The sequence below is a fragment of the Lissotriton helveticus genome, chromosome 10, assembly GCF_964261635.1.
Source record: "Lissotriton helveticus chromosome 10, aLisHel1.1, whole genome shotgun sequence".
Classification (NCBI taxonomy): domain Eukaryota; kingdom Metazoa; phylum Chordata; class Amphibia; order Caudata; family Salamandridae; genus Lissotriton; species Lissotriton helveticus.
This window is the reverse complement of record NC_136071.1, coordinates 224,337,504-224,351,898: the sequence shown is the minus strand read 5'-3', so window position 1 is coordinate 224,351,898 and position 14,395 is coordinate 224,337,504.

Below are 14,395 nucleotides of genomic sequence, written 5' to 3'. Positions count from 1 at the left end.
AACGGGTTTAGGTCAACTTAAGACTGCACAATATGGATATAGATATATATCTCTACACACTTTTTTTTTTTAAACACAAGGAAGGTCCCCGACAACCTATAAAATACTATAAGGACGCTCTACAAACACTCACACCGGACAAGGAACAGACCGGCCCCGGGATGGTTACTGGGAAGCTGAGGGCCGTGAAGGATGGCACGAATACGAGTTTCAATACTGCCGCTTTTGCTACAGGGGGCCGGTGCCCATATTGCAGAACCGCTGCATAGCTGGCCCCCAGTAACAAAACCGACCCCTACCCTTCCGGCGCACCAGGAACAAGCCCGGTGCCCGCTACAGGAGTGTACAGTAATGCACATAAAACATTCCTCAGCTTATAAAGTATATGCTCTGTTTCTCAATACATCCGCATACGTTCTGCAGATGAGAAGACCACCCGTCCGAGTATGGAGGAAACATCTGACTCTTTTGTTTTTTTTTACAGTTTACTCACAAGCTCAACCGCACCTCCCCTCCCTCCCGGAGCAAATCCACAGCGGGTACTCTACAGCGCAGCAAACACAATACGCCCGGTCTCTACTCTTACAAATAAACAAACCAAAAATAATAAAAGTTAAGAAGTTGCAGCCTCGAGAGTCGGGTCAGTCGTGCTGCTTCAGTCCAGACCGGCGAAGGAGCACGCAGACTGTGAAAAGTAAACTTGCAAGATCAGTCGCCATGATTAAAGATTTTTTTGCCCTCGGCTCCTTCCTCAAGTAGATGGTAATTCGTGCAATGCTGAAAGTTTACGTGTGTGTAAAAAAAATCTATACTTTAAAAAAAGAAAAATATTGACGAAAGTTCACTTCAACAAAATCCAGCCCCACTGACGGCTTGTTTCATTATTTATGTAAGGCTCGGCGAGCAGAACTCCGCAGGCCCGTACTGCATCACGGATGTTCGTTTTAAATAGGCCTGAAGTCATGCGGGACACGCTCCACATCACACAAGCGCCCACCCCACCGATTTCCCGCCACACGCCGGCACGAGCCCACGGCATGCATTACACCCAATCTAATCTTCTGAGCCTGATGTGGAAAACATTGACCTTCAAGCCTTGTAATTGTCGGGCGCTAGCAGCGCAGCTCATTAATTACAAAGCCGAAAAATGCTGCTTACCTGCAAGAAAAGTGAAATGGCTCAGCCCACCCCTGCTCGGAGTAGGGAGCGGGTCGGGTCTGCGTCCTCACAGGAAGAGCGAGCAGGCTGGTGTGACGAAGGATGCTGGCCTGGAAAAAAAAAATAACATCCGCCCACCGCCGCATGACGATCGCAAGGGGGCGGGATGAGTAAAAATCACAGGAACGCCCACGAATCTGCTCCGGCAATGACGGACATATCGCTCTTCCAATGGCTAGCCTCCATTTATGGAGCTAGCCAATGGAAGAGAAGGCGGGACAAAGTGCACATACTGTGAAACATAAGATTTCGCCTGCGCGAAAGGCTGCTTGCGCAGCTTTCGACAGGCGAAACCTAACAATAAAAAGTCGTGATCAGCTAGAAAAGGGCGGTTTTACAGCATAAGACGAATAACCAATATCAGTAAGAGCAGTGCTGGAGCGTACAACGAAAAGCTCAGATAAGTAAGTGCAGGGACAGTGCTGGAACTTAGAGTGTAAACCCCAAATCAGATAGAGCAGTGTAGTGTTGGACAAGGTGGCAGGAGGAGCGCTGCACTTCAAGAGGAGGCACAGAGGACAGACACTGAAAGAAGCACACAATTGCATGAGCAAATGGCAGGGGTCATGAATTAGATAGAGCCATTGGGTTCAGTAGGAGGGCAAGTCCTTGAGGTGCTATAGAACTGCTTCCAGAACAGTTTTCTTATTGTGGGCCGGGGCACACCTATAGTAAGCATTACTGGCAGCTACCTAGGTTATTGAGGCCATTAACCAGGCACATTTAAGTCACTGACTTTTTGGACCTGGCTGCGGCAGAAAACCAAAGTCTGCCTTTATAGAGTATACATGTACCGAAAAAAATCTAACAAGTGGACTGACCAGGGATAGTTGTATTATTTAAAGAAATGCCTAAGAAAGGTAGAACATGAAACGTTATAGAGCATCTTTAAGAAGTCTCTAAGGCTAACAGTGCCTTGCTCATGGAAAGAGCTGTTGCTATGAACTTTAGGCAGCCTCACATATGGCTACTGGAAGCCACCACGTTGGGCCCAAATTCAAATATACGAAACCAATGCAGCGTGCATGTCTCAAAGTACACCCCATCCAAGAAAAGGCTGCACTCTGAGGTTTTGGTTGGAGCAACTTCCAGTAGCAACACTGTCATGGAGGTGTGTCTGGGAGAGGACATGCAATTGAGGCAGTGGTCCATTTTTTGCACTTCTTAGCCAATTATACCTTCCTCCGGTGGTTCTGACTTAGGCGACTTCTGGAGTGGGGTGGGAGGGTTAGGAATGCCACGACACTGGGACATTCACTACTGACTGAGCAGTAGATTTTGAAGGTATGCATTACTTTAAGCATAGGCATTATGCTCTTCAACTCCTCCATTGTTTCAACATAATTCACAAAGTTTGAGGAGGACAAATATTTCACCATCTTGTATCATAAGACAATTAAAAGGACAATGAGGGACACAAATAAATCCATGCTAGTCTGTCCCAAGTGTGTCTGAGGCATCTGGGTCAAAGGGACCCTTTGTGTTCGACCTTTAAGCTTAATATGTTGTGTGAGTCCTCCACACTTGACTATTAAAGCTCAACATAGCATTCACTGAACAGTGGACAAGGTGTCTATAGTAAAAGTGTTTGTCCAAAAATAAAAATAGATATTCATGTCTTCCAGAATGGTAGGGAGACAAAATATCGAAATTAAAATATCGATATACAATAATATCGATATTTTAATTTCGATGGTATAGAATATCGATATGCAATAATATCGATGGACAGAATATCGATTTTAAGGTATCTATGTTACTAATATCGAAATTTTGTTTAGTGTTATGTATTTTATTATATTTTTTATATGTTTGTTAAACATGTTTTTTAATGTATGTTTAGAAATTAGTAATTTTGTTTACATTTTATGTTTTAGTATCAGAGCGGGTTGTGGGTTTATAGGGGAATAGGGTGGTAAGTAATTTAATTATAATTAATTAATTATTTTTTAAAATATTTTTGATTAATATTTAATTATTAATTAATAATTAATTGGTAATTAAATAGTATTCATTAGTTAATTAAATTAATTAGAGTTAATGCAGTAATATTTTTTTATTGTTAATTAATAATTAATTGGTAATTAATTATTATTAAGTGATTAAATAATAATTACATTTTGTATGTGATTTATTTATGTGTAGTGGGTTGTGTGTTTATAGGGGAATAGGGTGTGACATAATTAAATTAAATTAATTAAAGAGATTGTATTTATTTATTGGTATTCATTATTAATAATTGTTAATTAATTAATTGGTAATTTTTTAAATTATTTTATAATATTAATTATAAATAATGTATTAATAAATATTGTTCATTCTTGTAAATATCTTGTTAATTAATTGTTAATTGGTAATGAATTATGAATTGGTAATTAATATGTGCCAATTAGTTAATTTATAATTACATCAATTTAATAATATTAATTGTTATTAATTGATTAATTTAATTTTTACCCCCACGCTATCCAACGCTTTCCCTACTGTTGCACCCTCTGGAGTGGGAATAGTAATTTTTACCCCTACGCTATCCAACGCTTTCCCTACTGTTGCACCCTCTGGAGTGGGAATAGTAATTTTTTCCCCTACGCTATCCAACGCTTTCCCTACTGTTGCACCCTCTGGAGTGGGAATAGTAATTTTTACCCCTACGGTATCCAACGCTTGCCCTACTGTTGCACCCTCTGGAGTGGGAATAGTTATTTTTACCCCTACGCTATCCAACGCTTTCCCTACTGTTGCATCCTTTGGAGTGGGAATAGTAATTTTTACCCCTACGCTATCCAACGCTTTTCCTACTGTTGCACCCTCTGGAGTGGGAATAGTAATTTTTACCCCTACGCTATCCAACGCTTTCCCAACTGTTGCACCCTCTGGAGTGGGAATAGTAATTTTTACCCCTACGCTATCCAACGCTTTTCCTACTGTTGCACCCTCTGGAGTGGGAATAGTAATTTTTTCCCCTACGCTATCCAACGCTTTCCCTACTGTTGCACCCTCTGGAGTGGGAATAGTAATTTTTACCCCTACGCTATCCAACGCTTTCCCTACTGTTGCACCCTCTGGAGTGGGAATAGTAATTGTTACCCCTAGGCTATCCAACGCTTTCCCTACTGATGCAATATGTGGAGTAAGTATATATATTAATTTATATGTAGAGTTTTTTTATTTATTTTAAATGTATATGTATTAGTTATTATTTTTTAAATATGTTTTAATGTTTATATCTATAATTTATTAAATTATATGTATTTTAAAATTATTTTTACATTATTATTAATACATTAAAAAAAACGATATTTTTAACTTCGATATTTTTGTACTACGATATTTTCTTCCGATATTTTTGTACACACCTTTATGTAGATAGAACTTCGATATTTTTGATGTCGATATTTTTGTATGTCTATATTTTGTCTGTCGATATTATGTCATAGATCCCTCCAGAATGGTAGATTCTGGGAGTAAGAAAGTTGGATGAAACGGTTATTTTTATTACAAGTGAGGGGGGTATTTTTTCACAAGAGGTGGGAGGTGGCCCTAAATTTGGAATTGCCCAGGACACTATATGAGAAACGGACAGCCCTTCCTGAGGTAGGCTTGGCAATAGAGAGTGCCTTTACTGTGGTTATCCCAGCAAGAGCAGTACCTTTAGATGCAGTAGATTCGGTTGTGGCCCACAAGCTCTCCAGCTTTATGGTGGCAGGATTGGGCTAACTGGAAGTAGAGCTGAGGTTGGATCATTCTGATATGTATTGAATAGCATTACAAGGAGCTTGTAGAGGGGAAGGAGTTAGAGTATCAGAGGAGGCCAGAATAGAAAATGCCAGGAAATCTGATAAACTTAAGTCGTGAGATTGTAGATTTCTATTTTAGTGTTCACCATGATTGATTGGTGACCTTCCGGGGTCTAATGGCTGTGAGGCTGTTACACTCAAGTCAGGAGAATAACAGAGACAACTTGGAAAAAGAAAAATACATGGATGTCTTGTGCAGAACGGTGGTATGTGAAGTGGAAGGAGAAGATTATAAGGCATTGATGTCACTGGAATTTTAAAGATGGTTTATGGAATGTCTACTACTTTTTGGTAGAGATTCCTCTCCACTAAACTCTAAACAAGGCTGTATGTCTTCAAGGGAGTTGGTGTAAAGAGAAAACAGCAGGGGGAACAGTTACTTGCATGGCTGTAGGTAGGGAGTATATGGAGTGGAGAAGTTGTTGGCTGAAGTGTGTTTTTGAGTTGTAAAGGGAAATATATGTTTAGAAGACTGATAACCAATACTGCGATATGGACGTCTTCTTCTAACAATTCCTCTGAGCTTCCCTGCTCTCAGGAGCTCTCACAAGAATGGAGAACTTGTGTGGGTGTATATCTGTGTGTGTGTATGTGTCTGTGTAAATTAGTAGTGGTACAATTTCAAAACTCACATAATCCGCCTTGACCTATCCCTATGTCCTTTTTCGCTCCCATGCCTGTTCTCCATTCGGTCTCCACTCTTCTTCTCCACAGTCACCGAGCCCCAAGAGTCATCTGCTTGAGAGCACATCCTTCAATTTGCCACAGCAGCCATTCCAGATCATGGGGGCTCGGTCGCATCTCAGCCCTAGGTTTCCAAACAATTTGCATCAAAGCAGCACCTTATGGGACAGTCACTCTGGACAGTTCTACTGAACAACACTCTGCTGATAGTCCAATGCACTGCCTGGCATCAAGGTTGCTACTGGCCTTGTAACTGCACAAAGCAACAACTGGAAATTACTTACCTCCACTGACCCTCATAGCTCTCTTTTCCCTTCTCATCTGCTTCCATTCACCCTTGCATTTGAACTCATATGCCTTATCTACCTTCTAGTCTTTTCCCCCCAGCTAATTTTTCACCATCTTTTCCTGCCTCGCTTGTCTTCTCGCCTTCTTTTTTTCCCCTCACGCCTGTGTGTCTACCCTCTATTTTAGCTTTGTTTTTAGCCATCTCTTCTTTACCTATTAACCCTTCTCTCATTCGTTTTATTTTCTTGAACCTCTTCTCTCACGTGGTGCTTTCCTTTTATCTCTTACTGCACTCCACCCTCTTTCCTTCTCTTGCAACTTGTCACCCCTCTATCACTTTCAACTTGTCATCTCCCTCTCACATCTTCTCTCCCCTGCTTCTTGTCTCCTCTTTCATACACTCAATTATTCTTGCTGAAAGGCTTCACCTACCAGTGATAAAGAGTAAAGGGGGAAACATATGCATTCCTAACCCTGTAGATGTTTTCAGTATGTATGTATGTAGTATTTCTAAAGTGTGAACCTAGCAAAAAGGCAGCAAAGCACTGAACAGGTCCGAAGAAAAGAATAAAGTCAACGAGCGATAGGTGAGGCCTCTGGATTGTGCACTGGTAATGCATCCTGATAGGGTGTTCTTTAAAGAGGTGAGTCTTCAAATAATTTGGAGCAGAACCGGGGTAATCCTGGTGGACAAGGGGATGTTGTTCCAGATCCTGAGTGCAGAGATTGTAAAGGCATGTTGCGGTGTGTTTTTTCCTTTTTAGACTTCTTAGTCTTCGGTCTGGTGGTGTCTTGGCTGTTTCTGTTCCTAAAACCGCCAGAGATGGTGAGCTTGCCTGCAGGATAAGCAGGAGTGCTTGTTGTGATGGTTTTGTAAATGAGAATAGGGCTCCCCTTGGGAGAAGCTGGTTTTGTAAATGGTGTAGATCGGCTGGGGGAGGAAATGGAATTCCATCAGGATAGGGGTGATATGATCATATTTCTTCAGGCCCTGGATGAGATAATCTGTGGCATGTGAGATACCCATGTGGAGTCTGGGAGGCCATGGAACCGGGATTTAACATGATCCATTTGCATTCCCTGTCCCTTACTATTTCAGTACTAGGGTCATTGCCTTCTATGAAAAAACTTTAATTCAGGCTATGAGATTCCTATTGTCCAGTACTAGTAAAAACCATCAGTTGAAACAATGCACCTCAGTTCAGTCCTGTGAAGTGCGTTGGTATTCCAGTAGAGGTGTCCAGTGCACCCAGTGTTGTAGCCAAGGGCAATGGTTTGTAAAGCAAGTGAAAGCGTAAACATAACCCCAGATGAGCAATAAAAGGCAGCCATAGTTTGGGCACAGAAGGCCCCTCACATCACCTGGCCCAGTGCCATTGAACCTACTAAAGTAGTGATACCTAACTCTCTGAATGCACATGAGTACTGTCCTGTGGCACTATCTGTTGTTCCAGTACTGAGACCACCACCAAACTCAATGAATGCCATATGAATCTGCCCACTTTTATTCTAGCATTGTTATTAGGTGTACTAATACACTCAGCGTGTACAATAAGTTATTGATTCAGTCGGTGAGTTAAACAGGCAGTAAGTAAATCAGTGAGTGAGTTATCCAGGAGTGTACATTTGATTATAACAATGTGTGTAAGTTAGTGAACAAGTCAATCAGACAGGTGTGGAGTAAACATATCGGTCAGTCGATCCGTCAGAGAATCTGAGGATATTAAAACACGTCATTGTAATTTTTAGGTCGAGCCTGGGCAGCGCATGCGCTGCTCTGGGAGGAATGCTGTATTCACATGGGGACTTGAAGCTCCACCCACTCTCCGCCCATATTTTTCATTGACTTGTGTCATTGTCCTTTGGAAAATGAGGCTTTTCATTGGTCAATATGCTTAGTAGTCCCTCCTTAGTACCGCCCTGTCTCATTTTGTAACCTTCCATCAGGACACCCACAGTTACATGTGTTTTTACTCAGTAGGCTTCAATTACAGCCTCCGAGCACTATTAGGTTAAATGTTTTTCTCCTGCCTGCTGTTGCAGACAGGACACACTCTCCCTCAACACTTTATTTTTTTTCAAGCATGACACGCCATGCTGATGCAGTGGTGGCCGTGCCTTTAGTTTGTTGTTTGCGGCCCGACGCGACTGCATGTTTTTTTTTCTTCTTTGTTTTTTACAAGCACCCCATACGGTGCTTTCACTTTAATATCGACCACGCCACTTTCATTAGACACAGCTCGTCCAAAGAAAGGTGCACAGCCGCTATTAAAGAGCAACCGCGGCATGGGACACTTTTACAAATAAAAGCATTTGTTTGTCAACTTGACAAAGAGATGCTTTTTTGTACAAGAGCCCCATACCGCGCTTTCACTTAAATGGTGGCCGCGCCCCTTTCTTTAGATGAGCCGCGTCTAAAGAAAGGGGTGTGGCCGCCATTGACATGAAAGCGCTGCATGGGGCACTTTTGCAAATATAGCATTTGCAATGCAACAGGTCTCGCATTTGCCAGAGTTTAAGCTATTGGCATTTCATTTACAATGGCAATAGCTCAAACTCTCGTAAATGCTAGGCTTATTGCTTTACAAATGCTTGTTATTTTACTTGTAAAGCATGTTTCTGTCCTGTGCCTCGTCATTTGAAAATATCCAGAAATTAGCCGAAGTGAAAATCTTGTAATCTACAAGTTTAATTCTCTCTCAGAATCAGAAGGAAACTTGGTAGTGATGCAGGCCTTCTCTCTGTTTACTTCCGCACAAAGAAAATGGAGACTGCTGTTTTTTCCCGATCTTATTTTTCAGTGTATAAAGGAAAGAAACAAAAGACTTCAGGGCTTATTTACAAACCCATTGCACTGCCGGTGAGTCACTTTTATTGACACATGGGCAGGGCAATGGGCTCCCAATATTTACAAGGCCATGTAAAGTCACCCTGCATGACTTTTCATGACCTTGTACATATGTATTCTTTTCATGCATAACTCTGCGTGAAAGAGCGTTCCAAGGGTGTTGCTGTGGGTGTTCCCATGCAACATCCACGGAAATCAATGCATTCCCAGATTCACAACATTTTGTAAACCTGGAAATGTGTCGGAATCCTACGCCTCTCCAGGGGAGGTGTAAGGAGGCGCAACGAGGAAAATGACTTTTATTTCTCCTCGTTTTTTCCTGTTTCTAAACATGCTGCAGAAGAGGAAAATTCGTTTAATGATTGCTTTTTGTGCAGGAAGGTGTCTCTTCCTCCACAAAAACAATCATGCCCTCAGAGCAGGCATCGATGCAAAATGACGCAAGGGTGTCTGTGCTGGTGTACAGCTGCTGTTTGTGCGCCAGCACAGGGGAGAAAGACAGGAATGCATTGTATCTTTTAGATACTGTGCATTCCTGCCCTTTTATTTTAGTGCCCGGCAGCGCAGCAGGAATGCTTGCTGCGCTGCCGTGCGTCAAAATATTGTAAATGAGGCCCTCCGAGTTCTATACAATAAAAGAGGGCCTTCATCGGTGTGTGAAGGTATTTGCGCCAGTACCTACTTACTAATGTAAGGCTTTGCAGTTCGTCTGCGGAAATGAGGTACCCAGAACATGTTCCATCTTATTTCTTACAAAATCAAAATTATTCTTTTTTTATTCCTTTCCATGTTTCATATCTTGAAGCAATGGAGGACTAGCTAATGTCCATTAATGTCCTCCCCAGCGAGCAATATAATGTACATTATTGTTTACGGCCACCTGCCTTTTAGCACTTGAACATGGGGTGCCATACATAATGCATAGGAACAGATGTGCACAGTTTGGTTTCTGACAAGGTTATGAATTAGCAACCTTTCTGAAGCAGCGAGGCTCTCACTCTACAGTGGGCTTCTTTGCTGATGACAGCAACAATTTCAAGGTGACATCTTGTAACTACGGTGTCAAGCCTAGGCCAGGTTTTGCGTGGGAAAAAATGTAAATGTAGTGTAACACAAATAGAACAGCAGATAATTGGACTATAAAAAGTTTAAAACGTTGGGAATTGATGCATGGGTTACTTTTGGGATGGGGGAGGTCAGCGAAAATGTAGGTCATCTTTGGGGTTAGGATTAGGGTATGGGATGATGTGAGGGATAATGTAGGGTTGGTGTACAGGTTTGGGATGGGGTGTAGTACTGGGTCAAGGTTAGCTTAATGTTTATGGTTTGTTTGGGGTTAGGAAAGTGTAATGGAAGGTACTGTGTTTAGGGTAGGAGTAAGGGATAGTATTAGGATGGGGAAAGGGTTATGATTAAGGTAAGGTACGATTTAAGGTAAGGATACATTTAGGGCATTGGGTTAGGCTTAAAGTAGTGGACAATACAAGTGATGGTGTACAGGATGATATAAAAGAAGGAACAAGAGCAGAGTGGCTTAGGGTTTTTACCCCTTGGGTAAATTAGCAGAGACAATATGCGTTAAGGTGAAAACGGGTTAGGGAGGGAGTAACAATAAGGGGTTAGGTTAATAATGGCTCATGTTTGTCTATGTACAATTCACAAATGTAAAGATTTGACTTTTTACTTCTACAATCTTGAAACTTTCTTTAACATATGGGTTAGATACAGCCTTTTCTCTCTACTTTTTTTAATCTATTCTTTTGGATTCTATTTCTTTACCTGCAGTCCAGGGTTGGCCCCTTCTACAACACAAAGGAATCTAAGTAAGACAGTGTGTTGATAGCTCCCATCCCACCGAAGTGTATGCAATCAACCTTCAAAAACTAAGGGGCGTGGCTTGACTGCCGAGCGGAATGGCTGCCTGAAAGCGCAGCTCCGCCGATCGAGCGAATTAATCCGACAATTATCCGCTTCTAAAGACGCTGGGACTCGGATCTCGTGCCCTTTGAGCCAGCGGAGTGTCCCCGCCTTGATCCGTGGCAGCTTTGTTGGAGTGCACCCACACTTTTGGAGATACCTGCCTCCCTGCCCTGAAGACGCTTTAGGGCCTGCTGTGGCGTGGAGAGCCGGGAGCCCGCGCTGCTGCTGGCCGACCGGAAGTGGCTGCCTTCCCGGCTACGCGCGGCCTGACTGTGCCGCCTGGTTCATCGACTGGCGGATCTGTCCGCGCCCTCTGCCTGGCGGACGCCTAGAAACGAGGTTTGGAGGCAGCAGCTGTGGTCGCTTCTGCTCCGGTCGTCCAGACCGAGGCGGCCGAGGAGATTGCTGCAAGAACTGGAGGAGAGAGACGCTGCTGACTCGCGACCGTGACGGAGGTGGTGGAGAGGCCGCGTGAACACCGGTGAACAGTGAGTGGGGCATTGGGTGCGCGGCCCGGGTACGGCCGATGCTGGGAATGGAGATGCGGCTCTGAGACGTGAGAGGCTCATAGCCCCATGTAAGCCCCCTTGCAAGCGGGAAATACCACCGGACGCAGGCCAAGGGAAATTGGGCGCGAACCGCCATTTTGTGCTGATACCTGAAACCTACTGCAGCGACGGCCAGTAGGGTCGAATAGTGCAAGTGGACGCTCCTGCTGGTCTGGGGTGGCGATTTGACCGGCCGTGCAACGCACCGTTGCTGCACTGTATAGACATACCGGTTGAGGCACCCCGGAGTCGGCCATTGCAGTGCGGAGGGAGATTTCACGGTGCCACTGCGAGACACTCATACTGCCTGGGGCGGCCACTTGTGAAGCCATACCAAGCTCCTTGCGCCTTGACTGTAACGTGCCGCAATAGAGGCCAGCACTCCGCCCGCTGCTACTCTGACTGCAGGCGGCAGTGAGGTGCACCTGGGCAGCTGTCGGAGGTCGCAACTGGACCGGCTACCGCCATGGGCAAACCGGACACTCGACAGCCCAGAATCACGTTTGACAAGACAACCAAGAAACCGCCATGCCAAGATGCGCCGGAGCAGGAATCAATAGGGGAAGCCCGACCTGTGCTGCCAGCAGACGACATCAAAGCCATGTTTCAGAATCTCAAATCGAGTCTGCAAGGCATAGATGGCAAAATGGACGCATTGGCTGCGAGGATGGACAGCATGACGAGGAGAATGGACAAACAAGAAGGAGTGGTAGGGGTGCTGGAGACACGCGTGACGGAAACGGAAGAATGCCAGTCGGACCTAGATAAGAAGCTGCGAGGTATGGACAAAGTGCTGTCCCTGATTCAAATGAAGAATGAGGATTTGGAAGCGAGATCCAGAAGAAATAACGTTCGCATCACGGGAGTGGCAGAATCGACGGACATTGTAAATATGGACCGCTACATTGAACAGATGATGAAAGATCTCTTTGGAGAGGGACTGTCCACAATGTTCCTGGTGGAGAGAGCACATCGCACGCTGGGACCAGTTCCCAAACCGGGTGCCCCACCAAGACCCATACTAGCCCGAATACTAAACTATAGAGATAGAGACTCAATACTGCGACTGGCAAGGAATATGGTGGATTTGCAATACAAAGGTAACCGGCTGGCAATGTACCCTGACTTCACGATTCAAGTACAGACAGCAAGGCGGGAATTTTTGCCCGCAAAAAAGGTGTTTCAGCAAACTGGCACGAAATACTCCTTAATTTACCCGGCAAAACTGAGAGTACAAGGCCCAGGTAAACCCACCTTCTTCACGGACGCGAAAGCGGCATTGCAATTTGCCAAGCAGCTTGCCAAGGAACAGAGGGGTCAATCGGAGGCGGACAAATGGGGGGACACTGAACAGCTAAGTGATGTTGAATAATGCTCTGTATTAATGTGACTAGTGCTGCTGGGGCCTTTTGTGGCAGGGAAAGGGGATAAGGCACACAGACCCGTACAGACACACCCCAACGCAGTAATAAGGCGCTGTCTGCTTGAATGAGGGGTATAGTACTAATTGTCTACGATCCCCGACACTGGGAAATTACCGCTCCGTTTGGCTTGAGGTTCGAGGGCCCTGTAGTGCACAGTGTCTGACTTGCGCTCGATCGCCCTGCCAAAAGTGCAGGGTTTGATGGCACATTCCTGCGTACCCCATGGGATGTCTCCCAAAACATGGTTAGACCATCTACTTTTGTTGTTACTTGGTCCTGTTGGGATGGTACGGGGGGGATGACTGCACAACCTAATTGGGGGGTTGGAGCGGGTGGGGAGGGCGGGTTAGGGATTGGTTCTGTTTGGTTTGCATTGTTAACCTGTAAATACGTTATGTTGCATTTGTCACCAAAGATTACTCAAATGATAGTCACTGACACTGACGAGATGTGCTTGAGAGGGGAAAGATTGTGGTTGCTCTTACAATTGACTGTGGGGTGGAGGCCTCTGTGCCTTCGACGGACTGCAATAGGCGCTCTTCTGCTCCGACTACACCTTCATTCTTTGATATGGCTATGGCAGCTACCGCTAGCTTAAGGTCTGGAGAAATAAAAAACACTGCTGCGCATGTTGCGGGGGTATCGATAACTTGTATATCATGGAATGTGAGAGGGATGAATGACAGGAGGAAAGCGAGACTAGTGCATGCCTATTTGTCAAGGAAAAACGTGGATATCTGTATGATTCAAGAGACACATTTACATACTGTGGATGCCCCACAACTTAAGCACCCTAGATGGGGGGAGGTGGTGCATGCCCCCTACTCAAATTATGCAAGAGGGGTGGCAGTTCTGATCCGAAGAGGCCTGCAGTGGGTGACACACCGAGTGCTGAGAGATGAGAATGGACGATACACAATAATCCTGGCAGTGTTGTGTGGCGTGCAGATACTACTGGTGAATGTTTATGGCCCGAACGACGATAATCCTGAATTTTATGAGACACTATGGGTGAAAATGCAAAAATTTGGCGACGCAGCAATACTGTGGGCAGGCGATTTCAATGTAGTGCTGTCCGACGCTATGGATCGACAGGGCACTGCCCGGGAACACCACCCGAGGGCGGCTGAGGCACTGGGGGGCATTGTCATGGAGGCATCCTTAGTTGACTCCTGGAGGTTGTTACACCCACAAACGCGGGCGGGCACTTGCATTACGGCCCACAGGGCCGCATGGTCGAGACTGGACTATTGGCTGCTGTCCAGAGACCTGCATGCTTCGGTCTTGGCTGCGGTTTACTTGCCGAGATCACTATCCGACCACGCTCCAGTAGGAGTGACGTTAGCCACCCCCGCCCAATACACGCAGCCGTTTAGCTGGAGGTTTCCATCGCAGGCCTTATTGGATCAGGTGTTTAAAGAAGAGCTGAGAGATAAACTAGAGGAGTTCTTTGCGCTCAATGAAGGGACTGTAGTCTCGCCAGGTACACTCTGGGAGGCCTGCAAGGTGGTAACTAGGGGGCACTGTATGGCGCTCAAAACGGGGGTACTGCGATCCATTAGAAACACACTGAATGCGCTCGAGAAAGATTTGGCAGCTCTAGAGGTCGAGCTTACTAGATCGCCTACTACTGAGACCCGAGCGGCCTTCAGGACGAAACTCACCCAG